At 46.2% G+C, this 11,805-nt stretch overlaps 1 pseudogene; it reads left to right on the forward strand.

Moving 5' to 3' along the window:
* The first annotated feature begins 8,589 nt into the window (after positions 1 to 8,589).
* Positions 8,590 to 11,200, forward strand: LOC149063100 (uncharacterized; annotated as a pseudogene).
* The last annotated feature ends 605 nt before the right edge of the window (positions 11,201 to 11,805 follow it).

The raw sequence follows: 11,805 nt of genomic DNA on the forward strand, positions 1-11,805 counted from the left end.
ACCGCACGAATAGGGTAGCATACAATGCAATTAGAAATAACTACCTCGCAGAAATTAGACGCGTCAAGGCAAACGCATGGCGAAATTTCGCTAATGACATTAACGTAAACAAATGGGGCAAGGCCTTCAAGTGGGCAAAGAACGGACACAAAACGAGATCAATGCCCTCTACCCTACAAAAAGAAAACGGCGATCATACGAATAATTTAGACGAGACAGCGGATCTGCTGCTAGGCACGTTCTTCCCCGTAGATGATTTGGCTAATGACTATAGCTTAGAGGGACCACTAACTCCATACGGAAAACTTGACGTAGGAAGGGTGAAGTCGGCCATCTGGAGGATGAGCCCGACCAAAGCCCGAGGTGCTGACGGCATTACAGCTGGAATGCTGAGAAAAGCCTGGCCGATCATCGGCGACGAGATCACGGACCTCTTTGATAGGTGCTTAGAGGAGGCCACTTTCCAACAACCGTGGAAACATGCCGAACTGATGGTTATACCAAAATCTGGCAAAAAAGACATGACAAGCCCGAAATCATATAGGCCGATCAGCCTCTTGCCAACGCTGGCTAAGGCCCTGGAAACCTTGGTTAGGTTAGGACCTTGAGCAGGAAACACATCTCAATGATTATGACCAACAACACGGTTTCGTCCCTGGACGATCAACAATCACAGCCATGAGAGCTATGTACGACTGGGCATTAGATAGCAGATCAAGACACATAATCGGGGTATTTCTAGACATTACCGGGGCTTTTGACCACGTTAGATGGTCTCCGGTGCTGTCCAAATTAGACACGCTTGGGGCCTCGCTAAGAACAATTAAAATGATAAAAGGTTATCTTGACCGCAGAACGGTAAACCTTACACTGGAAGGCAAACAATACCAGAAACAAATAACTAGAGGATGCCCCCAAGGGTCGCAGCTGGGTCCTACACTATGGAAAGTCGCGATGACGGGCATTGGCGACATCCATCTTGATAATCAATCAAAGACAGTATGGTACGCGGACGATATAGCCCTACTAGTCGGTGCTGCTAGACCAGACACAGCTTTTAAAAAGATCGAAAAACACTTAGACCAGCTAATAGCGTGGGCAAGTGCATATGGACTAAACTTCTCACCAGCGAAGAGCCAAATGATGTCGGTTAAGGGCGGTTTAAAACCTGGCTATAAAGTAAACTTTGGGACTAGCCAAGATGCAGCCAGCATAGAGGCAACCAGCACAATAAAGTACCTGGGCGTAGTACTGGACCCCCGAATGAGTTTCTGGGATCACATAAAGTCACTCAATAACAAATCAAAAGACCTCTACAGCAGGCTCAGAAGGATGACCTCGGCAAACTGGGGCATGGGCCGGCGGGCGGCCAGGACGATATATGAAGCAGTCTTCCTCCCACGCGTCGCATACGCGTCGGAACTCTGGTGGGAAGGATGCCTGTTAAAGAAGAGCATAAGCGCACTAGGCAGCATGCAGAGAGACCCCCTACTTGCGATCACGAGCTGTTACAAAACAGCATCAACGAACTGCCTTTCAGCCGTGGCAGGCGTGATGCCGCTGGATTTAGAAATCAGAAAAAGCGTAACAAAGAAAAAGTACAAAGAAAATGAGATCACTCTAGACGAATACGAAAGACAAGTACAAGACCTTATATCGATCTGGCAAGAGAGGTACGATTCGACGGACAAGGGTGAATGGACCAAGTTCATGACTTAGCCCGCAGATACAGCCTGCCATTGGAGCTCGATCATTATACATCGCAATTCCTTACAGGACACGGCGACTTCAAATCAAAATTACACGGCTTTAAGCTAGTCAATAGCCCTAATTGTGAATGCGGGAACGGATCCGAAACTGTACGTCACGTCCTCTTGGCGTGTAAAAGAACTGAAGAGTGGAGGACAACTCTGGTCACTACCATGCACGAAGAAGGCGCCACATGGCCCCATCGACCCGGAGAATTCCTCTTAAGCAAAAGAACTTACGAAGCCCTACGATCATTCAGCAAAAATAGTTTGAGAAACAGAATAGATAGGTAGGACCTACTAGGGTCAGGACGCCGCCTCACTACGAGGTGAATGGCACAGACTCGGGGTTGCCCGGGTGAGCGCGCAAGGTGTAAGTGGCACAAGCGGCGGGCTTCGCTCAAGCGCGTCCTGACCGGGGCGTGCTCACGCGTCAGGGACGTGGAGATACGGCCCTGTTGCTGGGGCCGCCCAGAATTCAGCAACAGTACTCCCTGCTTGTCGTAAGAGGCGACTAAAAGGGAACTGGCCAGCCGGGGCCGGCGCCTGGGACGCGGACACACCGAAACCTTCGGGGACTAGGGTGTTGGAGGTTCTGACTGCGACCTCATGAAGAGCGAGTCGATCACTTCGGTGATGCCTCTGGGAGGCGTGGCACAGGCTACCGAGCCTGTAACTCGGGGGTCGCGACCACCGCGCCGGCGGCGACCGCCACTGGTGAGGGCCCACCGTGAGCCCGAGGTACACGGCCCAAATCTCGGTAGGATCACAGCAGAGGCTTTATCGCCGACGAAGCTCGGTCCCACCATCCAACCATTGATGTGCTGACCCAACGCGGAGCGAGAATGGTACTTCGGGATGTGGGGGGGCCCCGCGGCGCTGAGGGAATTGGCGTCGTGCCCCCACACGCCGGTCGCGTTGCGGCCTCGGTCGCTGCGCGATCGGTGGCGGATTGGTTTCGGAGTGGCTGTTAGCGGGAGCTAACCTTGTGGTGAAAGACCTAGCTTGGTCTAGGGGAAAGTTGCCGAGTGAGATTACTCCTTAGCGCCTACCCAGCCTACCGGTGGGGCTATATGCACCGGAGGTTGCCCGTAACCAAAAACGGGAAGCGATGAGGATAGCTCGCGGCCCGACCAGGGTGGCGACGGGCACGTGCACGCCTTAGCCGACGGTACGGGCGCACTCTCTCCCGACTTCGGTGGGAACGGGTGTGCGCCCGGTGCTCATGGTCCTTAGACGACGTGCGGCTGGCGGCCGGGGGGTAACACCACCGTTCGCCGACCGTAGACCTCCACGGCTCTCGACTAGCGCACAGCGCTAATGTGAGGTCCGTGGTTGTAGCCGCAAGGCACCAAACCCGGGAAACCTCGTGTCCTCATCTACCAGAAGGTAATAAGGACAGTGTGCATGTTGTATTATCACTGTCCCAATCCGCGCGCCCGGTGGTCGGTGTCAAAGGTGGTCGGCCGCACTGCTACGCAGGACTGCATAGCGGCCGGCTAGCGGGACGCGATTTGCTTCCCGCCCGCAGGCTGCGCCATTTTTTTTCGTGCCGTGCCGCCACGCGGCGTGCAGCGTTCGATTTATGCGGGTGCGTACGGTGGTCGACGACTTGTAACACGTCACGGGTGGTCGGTTAGACGAAATGCGCTCGGGTGGCCCGGGTAGACCGCGGTCGGTGGGACGGGAGAAGATTTGTTCATGTCGGGTGGTCGGGTGAAAAAAAATTACGTAGCACTGTTACGCGCGTCCTAACGTCGTTTACGATGAACACGTTTTATTTTCCAGTCGACCGTCCACGGTGGTCCGTCGAGCCGGGGTAGGTCGCACGCGGGCAGCCCGGACGTCGACGTTGCACGGGGTTTCGAAACCGGAGTTTTTGGATCGCGATTTTTTCCAAACCCAATAATTCGTTAACGGTCGGTTTTCGGTGGACGAACCCGTTACACGAGCGACGCTATGCCATTGCGTTGGAAAAACCCGAGATTTTGTAAATTTGTGAGCGGTTCGGTCGTCGGCGTTGCAGTCGACGGCCGGCCGCCGATCACGAACACCACTACAGCAAAGCCACGGGCGACGCCGAAGACGACGAGTACACCTCGCGGCGCCCACCGGTCGCCGCCAACTGACGGTCGTCCACGTACGCGGGACACCGTCGGTTGAGCGGGCGGTCCGGTGAGAGCCGGCGGACGGTGACACGCGTCCGCGTTACCTAACCCACGCGGACCTTGAAAATTCGAGAGAGGGCCACGCGGAGTCTTCGCGTCGGTTCGTACCGATATCCGCAGCAGGTCTCAGAGGTGAGCAGCCTCTAGCCGCATAGAATAATGTAGGTAAGGGAAGTCGGCAAAACTGATCCGTAACTTCGGGATAAGGATTGGCTCTGAGGAGCGTGGCGGATCGGGTTCGGGTCGTCGTAGAAGCGTAGGCGGTGCTGGCGACACCCCGGCCGTCGCCCGTGCGCCCGGTCTCCGGACCGGGAGCCTCGAGGCGGTCGCGGGCTCGTCGCCGTCCGCCGACCGTGGAACCACCGAGCTTCGGTCGCTGGCCGCGTCGCGGCCGGCCGTCCGCCCCGGTGTCGGTCCGCCGTCACCGGGCGGTACGGCCGCCGCGCCGTCGGCCGCGTAGCTGGATCGACCGCCATGTAACGGTCAACTCAGAACTAACGAAAAAGATCATGACCATGCATATGACAAAGCCCCCCTCCGGCTACGAGGTGGAAACGGAGAAATCCGCGATGACTCTTACGTTGACCCTGATAATCAGGTGGATAGAGCCAACAATCCGAAACGGTTCAAGTCTAGTAGCCCCGAACCTCCTTCTCAGGGCCCGTCCGGGACCATAGAGGCTGATCTGAACAGTATTGACTCTACTCTGGCTAATATTAGGACCTACATGTCAGACATAATAACGGCGACAAAAATCGGTAAGAAGTGGGCCTTCGGCATGGAGGATTTCCTAACCGATATATTAGTAAACACGAAGAAGATAGCCTTCGAAGCTGTCGAAGTTATCGGTGCGAACATGCATTTGGACTCCGAGCTTCGTGAGGCCAAGCATCAAATAAGCGCCCTTAACGTACGTATAGGCGAATTATCAGCCATCGGGCATGAGGAAGAACATCCGACCCGGTCATACTCGAATGTTACCGAGGGCACCACGGCCCAGAAGTTCGATAAACCTTCCTCGAGTAGGACAGACGACTTCCCAACTCTCGATAACCCTAAAGGTAACAAGTCAAAACGCGATCGGCCGGCTCGCAGTAAAAATCTTTCTTCCTCGGACGGTGTTAATAAAACAATGAAATCCAAATTGGCCAAGGCTAAAAGCATGCCTGTAAAACCGACCTTCGTAATAAAATCTACCAACAATGGTAATGATATATGGCAAAAGGTCCGATCTGCACTTCCTAAGACTAGAGTCGACGGCTTTAGGAAGATGGTAAGTCCTAGTTACAACGGCGGATTCGGAAACGGTTAGTGCCATCCGCTCCCTAGCAGGTGCCGGCGGCCTAAACGTCACGGAATCAGGGCCTCGGAAACCAAAAGTAAAGATGAAGGGCATACCCATTGACTACGATGCGGAATTCATCACGAATGCTCTCACTGAATAAAACCAGGCTCCTGATGGTACGGATCTTTCCGGAATACGACCGTTATTTAGATGTGGTAAACGCAACACAGACACCACGGACTGGGTCGCGGAGGTATCACCGAAAACCTACAAGGCAATAGTCAATAAACGGATATACATAGGGATGATTTCTACCTTCCCAAAGGCATTTACGGATGCACCGTACTGCCGCAGGTGCCTCTCCTTAAAACATAAAACTAAGGAATGTTCCAACAAAGAAGTAACATGTTTCCACTGCTCGGAACAGGGTCACGGCAAGCGGGCATGTCCCTCGTTAAAAGAGAAACCAACCTGTGCACATTGTGGTGGTGAGCACTCCACTACATCTAAAACTTGCAAAGCCTGGAACTCAGCAATAAGGCGGATCCAGATGTTCACCAATTATGACAGTTAAATCGCTTAATATAGTTCAGTTAAATATGTCCAGGTCTATGGCCGTTTCAGACGAGCTGTACCATTACTGTGTCACCAATGACGTCGATGTAGCTCTAGTTCAAGAACCATACACAAAACAAGGCACTCTGCTGGGTCTTGAGCTTGAATCGACCCGCACGGTTAAGTCTAACATTAATGAACTCCATGGCGTATGGGCGGCGATAGTGGTGTTTAATAGTAAGCTTGATATCATTGCTAAGCCCCATATCACCACAACACACACAGTGTCGTTGAATGTTGCGTTCCCAGGGCTAACGCCAGTGGACCTTGTATCAAGTTATTTTCAATTCCGGAAACCAACAGAGCTATTTACCAGGGAGATCACCGCAATCTACCCGTCATTGTCTGGTCAAGTTATAATGAGTATAGATGCTAATGCCTACTCACCCTGGTGGTATGAGAATCGCACCAATGATAGGGGTCTACTCGTTGAGGCGATGATTACTGACCTTGACCTGAGCATCCAAAATAAGGATAATAACGAAAAAACGTTCCAAGGCGCAAGAGGCAGCAGTAATGTCGACATCACACTGTCCTCATCGAATATAGTTAATAAAATCCAGGACTGGCATGTTATGAAAGGTATCACGTGTAGCGATCACCTGGTCATAAGCTTTAGATACCAAGACACGGTTACTGACATTCCAACCACACTTAACATCAGGTACAGGGACGGAAAAATAGATGTTCCGAGCTTCATTCAAGTCGTTAAGGCGGCGCTGGAGTCTATCCATGATGAAGGGACTCTTAATGGTTCGGCCGACAGATTGACCAGGGGTATTCAGCAAGCATGCGAGATGATGCTACCGAAACGGGGCAGTAATAAGAAGAATCGACCCCCGTGGTGGAATAATGACACCACAAACTCCAGGATAGAGTTGAAACGTGCTCACAGGCAGATGCTCAGGTCTGGTCTTACCGAAGATAGAGACAGATTCAAGACGGCCAGAAACAAACACGTCAGTAACATGCGTAAAGCTAAAAGGGACATTTGGCGTAAATTCGTTGAAGAGCCTTCCCTGTCAACGAATATCTGGGGCAAACTTACGAAATGGCTTATCAAGGGTAAAAGGCCCGCTAGCATACCCTCTGCCCTGAGGAAGTCAGATGGTAGCTATACCTCAAGCCTTTGTGACACGGTGGATTACATGCTGGGCGAACTTGTACCCACTTCGTCACTAGACCCTATACCAGTATTCCCGGATAGACCAGAAAGTCCGGCACCACGAATAACATCCGATGAGTTAAGACTGGTTATGAGAAACCAGAAAAACAGAGCACCAGGGGCTGATGGCATAACGGCCAAAATCTTAAAGGCTGCGTGGCCAGTTGTCGAGAGTGACATGCTTAAATTGGTTAACATGTGCCTCAAAGAAGCTAGATTCCCAGACCCGTGGAAGAATGCATCTATTATAGTTATATTGAAGAATAAGGATAAGGATCCACTTGAGCCAAGGAGCTATCGGCCCATCAGCTTGCTTCCCGTCCTTGGCAAAGTTATGGAGGAAATAATATGTAATATACTCGAAGTTGAGATTAGTTGGAATAACCTAAGTCCGAAACAACACGGGTTCAGGCCAGGCAAATCCACCAGCACTGCATTGGCAGAGGTAAAGAGTTGGGTTGACCTTAACGGCAAGCATGTCCTCGGTAGTTTCCTAGATATTAGCGGGGCGTTTGATAACGTCCGATGGCCGATGCTGATCCGTGATATGCAGAAGTTGCAATGCACTAAGAGAATAATTCAAATGACGATAAGTTATCTCAAAAACCGGACCGCAACCTACAGAGTGGGAGCTGAAAAGACGATCACTTTGTCGCGTGGCTGCCCACAAGGCTCGAAGTTTGGCCCAAGACTTTGGACGCTAACCATGGACCCCCTACTAAAAGAAAAGCTCCCGGCTAATACTACGATTGTTGCTTATGCTAACGACATAGCCCTCCTGGCCAGGGGCAACACAAGATCGGAGGGGCCGGACCAATCGGCTAAATTTTTAGTGAGTTACAAAGTGTTTAATATCTTTTAAATCAGTACGTTTTAATCCGGTGTACGCTTCGTCTTTAAACATTTTTGTGAATTTTAAAGTATTTTTTTTTTCAGTGTTTATTTCTTTGCGTTTTAATTTTTAAGCATTATTTGCACCTAACAATTTGTGTTTTTCTTTTTTTTCTTTCGCTATTACTTTATAAAATTTAAAAATGTTTAAATGCGATCAATGTGTATCCACGTTTACGCGTAAAGACAATTTGACTGCTCACCAAAAAAAACATGTTGGAGTTCGTTTTTCATGTACTGTTTGTGCGTCAACATTCACTTTCAAAACCAGCTTGAACAAACACATGAAAAATACACATGGTGTCGTACCAGCTCTTCGCCAACCCTATGCGCAGCTCGGCCAACCGGCTGCATCGATCGATGCTCAACCAGTACAACAGAGTGTTATACAGATTGCCCCTCAAATATTTGTCCCCGATGTCCCAGCTGGTGTCTGAACATGATGTCTGAGGACGAGATTTGCATGGCAGCAATGAACGAATTTGAAAATGAAGAAGTTCAAAACGATAATACAGGTTAGTTAGATTTTTTTTTATTGGGGCCCGAAATAAAAGATTTGTTTTCATAACAAATTGTTAATAGATAGGTTAATAGATTTTTAAAAAGATTCGCCGTCACATTTTATTTAATTAGGATCATGTATTTTATTTTAAAGATTACACTACGATCAATAAGGGGAAACGTGTCTCCGCCGCGAACACCGCGTCAGCAGTTAGGGCCAAAAAAGCACGTATGGATTTAGTACAGTCTCCAGGGTTTGTGGAAATCTCGTGGTCCGTGGCTCGAAAAGTCACCTGGTATTTCGCAAAAAATTTGACTAATGTTCAAAATTACATCGACTTTCTCCGTTCACTAAGACCTGCTCTGTCAGACATACTGAAAACTCGCGTTCAGGAACATCCAATAAAATTTAGCTTGAAGCTCGAGGCGACCTACAATCGCCTACGTGTAGAAAATTCTTTGGAAAATCGTGCATTTAAAACATCTGCAGTTGAAATGTTTAGAGAGTCTGATATATCAACAATTCTTGAGAAATCTTTTACAAAATTATTGATGGAAGAGGAGACTTATACAAGTAGAGGGAGTGGGTTCACGTTACACACTATAGATGGATTATTATTGGCAGTCTATAAATATACACCAATGGGCGGGTCGTCATACATACCGTTGCCAGCATTTGTAGACAGAAAACGGGCCACAATAATCCCCAAAACGTGGACCAACAGTGTTTTAAATGGGCGATTTTGGCGAAGCACGTGACTGAGCAACCGGTATGTCGTGTTGGACAAAACTATACAAAGCATGAGGGCGAATATAATTTCAATGGAATATCGTTCCCAACGCCATTATCCGACGTTCAGAAATTCGAATATAATAACCCTACTGTTTCTGTGAATGTGTATAGGTTAGACAAAAAGTTCCAACCACCTAGGAAATATCCAACATACAATGTGTACCCACTACGTGTCGTGAACGAAGAAAAACCCAATCACTTCGACTTATTGTTGGTGACGGACGATAGTGGCTCACATTATGTATATACAGGGTGATTCTTTTATCAAACAACACTCATTATTTCAAAAACTATTGATTTTTTTCAAAATTTTGGAACCATCTTGTTCTAGAACTATATATTTTTTAAATATTTTCACCCTTATATTTATCAGGCTAACTATTATCAACTTTTGATTTTCAAATGACAACCTATACTTAAAATTTGATAAACTAAAAAGGCTATTTTTTCAATGAATTTTCACGTTTAAATTTTCATTTTTCGTCAATTCGTTTACAAGATATAGCCTCCCAAAGTTGGGTGGTTTTGGGTGGTGTTTGTGTGTTAAAGGTGTATGTTAGGTGGTATTTACACACAAACACCATATAAGTGTTGTTTGATAAAAGAATCACCCTGTATATCAAATTTATCACGACTTATTTGCACACAAAAAAATAAGCATGGCCATTTAGCATATTTTTGCAAGAGATGGTTTACATCATTCGATGAGCAATTTTTAAAACATAAGTTGAATGGACGTGTGGGGTTGGAACAACACAAAATGATATGTGGAGCACACAAACCTATTTTAACAAAATTGCCTGCGCCCGGAACCATGTTTGAAGCTTGGAAAAAAACACAACGTCACCCTATAGTTATCTATGCAGACTTTGAAGCACTTCTTGTAAAATGTGAAGAAAGCAAAGGCGAGAATACATTGGCTTTTCAAAAACATTCCCCAATGAGTTACGGTTTCGTTGTAAAAGCTAAAGACGACGTACCGATTGAACTGCTTCAAACGTTTGGAATACCTACAACACCAGTTATTTTCCGTGGTAGTGAACATAATCAGGAGTTGGCGAAACATTTTGTATTAAGTATTGTTGAAATTGCTGATAAAATAGACAAACTGCTCAAAACCAACACTCCAATTATAATGACACCGGAACAGCGACGTAAACATGAATTATGTAAAGCATGTAATTTATGTAAAAATAGGTTTTCTGTGGAAAACCATAAAGTAGCAGATCACTCCCACTTATCCGGTCAATTCCATCAAACATTATGACATAATACTTGTAACCTCAAGCTTCAAACGTCTAATTTTGTACCATGCTTTTTACATAATTTGTCCAATTACGATGCTCATTTCATCGTAACCGAGCTGGGATATGACACTAAGACAATTTCAGTCATTCCAAATACTGAAGAAAAATATATATCATTTTTAAAACATGTAAACAAAGATTTTTCAATAAGATTCATTGACACATTCAGATTTTTGGCTTCAAGCTTATCGACTCTGTCCTCAAATTTAATTACTCCTGGTTTTGAAAAATTCAGAGAAATTTCTAAAGTTTTTAAATCCGAAGATATGCCTTTTGTTACCCGTAAAGGGGTATATCCTTACGAATACACTGATGGGTGGAACAGGTTAGAAGAATCATGTTTACCGGAGTACAAAGATTTCTACAGTACCCTCACAGAGTCACATATTGAAAACGAAGAGTATAAACATGCAGCAGATGTATGGAACCACTTTAAATGCAAAATACTTGGAGATTATTCGGACTTGTATTTAAAGATTGATGTTTTATTACTGGCAGACGTTTTTGAAAATTTTAGGGATCTGTGTTTGACTACATATCAACTGGACCCTGCATTTTACTACACAGCACCAGGCTTCAGCTTTGATTGTATGTTAAAATACACTTCAACGAAGTTTGAGCTACTCACCGAGTATGATATGTTGTTAATGTTCGAGGAAGGTAAATATTTCGCAATTATTTTTACTATGAAATTTAATTATTTATGCTCATAGGAATCAGAGGTTAGAGGTTTGACTCAAGCTAGTATGAGATACGCTAAGGCAAGCCATGAAAAAACACCTGATTATAACGTAGATAAAGAAAAATCGTGGCTGATATATCAGGATTGTAAGTATATATATATATATTTTTTTTTGTATTATTAAAATTTTATTTTAGGTAATAATCGGGTAGTTAGTACGGGTTCATTTGTTATGGTTGTATTATTATGAACATTACTGCGTTTAGCACTCTAACTAGATAAATGCTCGTTTAATTGTTTAGAGCTTATCCTAGAAGTTTTAGAGTTATTAATTTTAACTATTTCTTCGTTTAACTATTTTTCCTCATTTTTCATTCGTTCATAGAGAGGTTTTACAACGGTCGCCCATTTATGGAACTTTGAGGTTTTTGGTTTCCCATCCGCTTTTAAACGAACTTGAGAATTTTTCAAAATATCGTAATAAGATTCCATATCTTGTATAGTTGTATTTTTTGGTTCTTTTTCACATAATAAAGACTGTAGTCCTATTGTCCATGGATAGTATCTAATAAGCAGCTGCAAATTACCATAACTAAAAGTCACAGAGTAATCTCCTATTTTGTATGAATCACTAGCTCTATCATAATGTA

The sequence above is a fragment of the Diuraphis noxia genome, unplaced genomic scaffold (assembly GCF_037042655.1).
Source record: "Diuraphis noxia isolate RWA-SAM2 unplaced genomic scaffold, SU_Dnox_SAM2 contig0001, whole genome shotgun sequence".
In the NCBI taxonomy this organism is placed as follows: Eukaryota; Metazoa; Arthropoda; class Insecta; order Hemiptera; family Aphididae; genus Diuraphis; species Diuraphis noxia.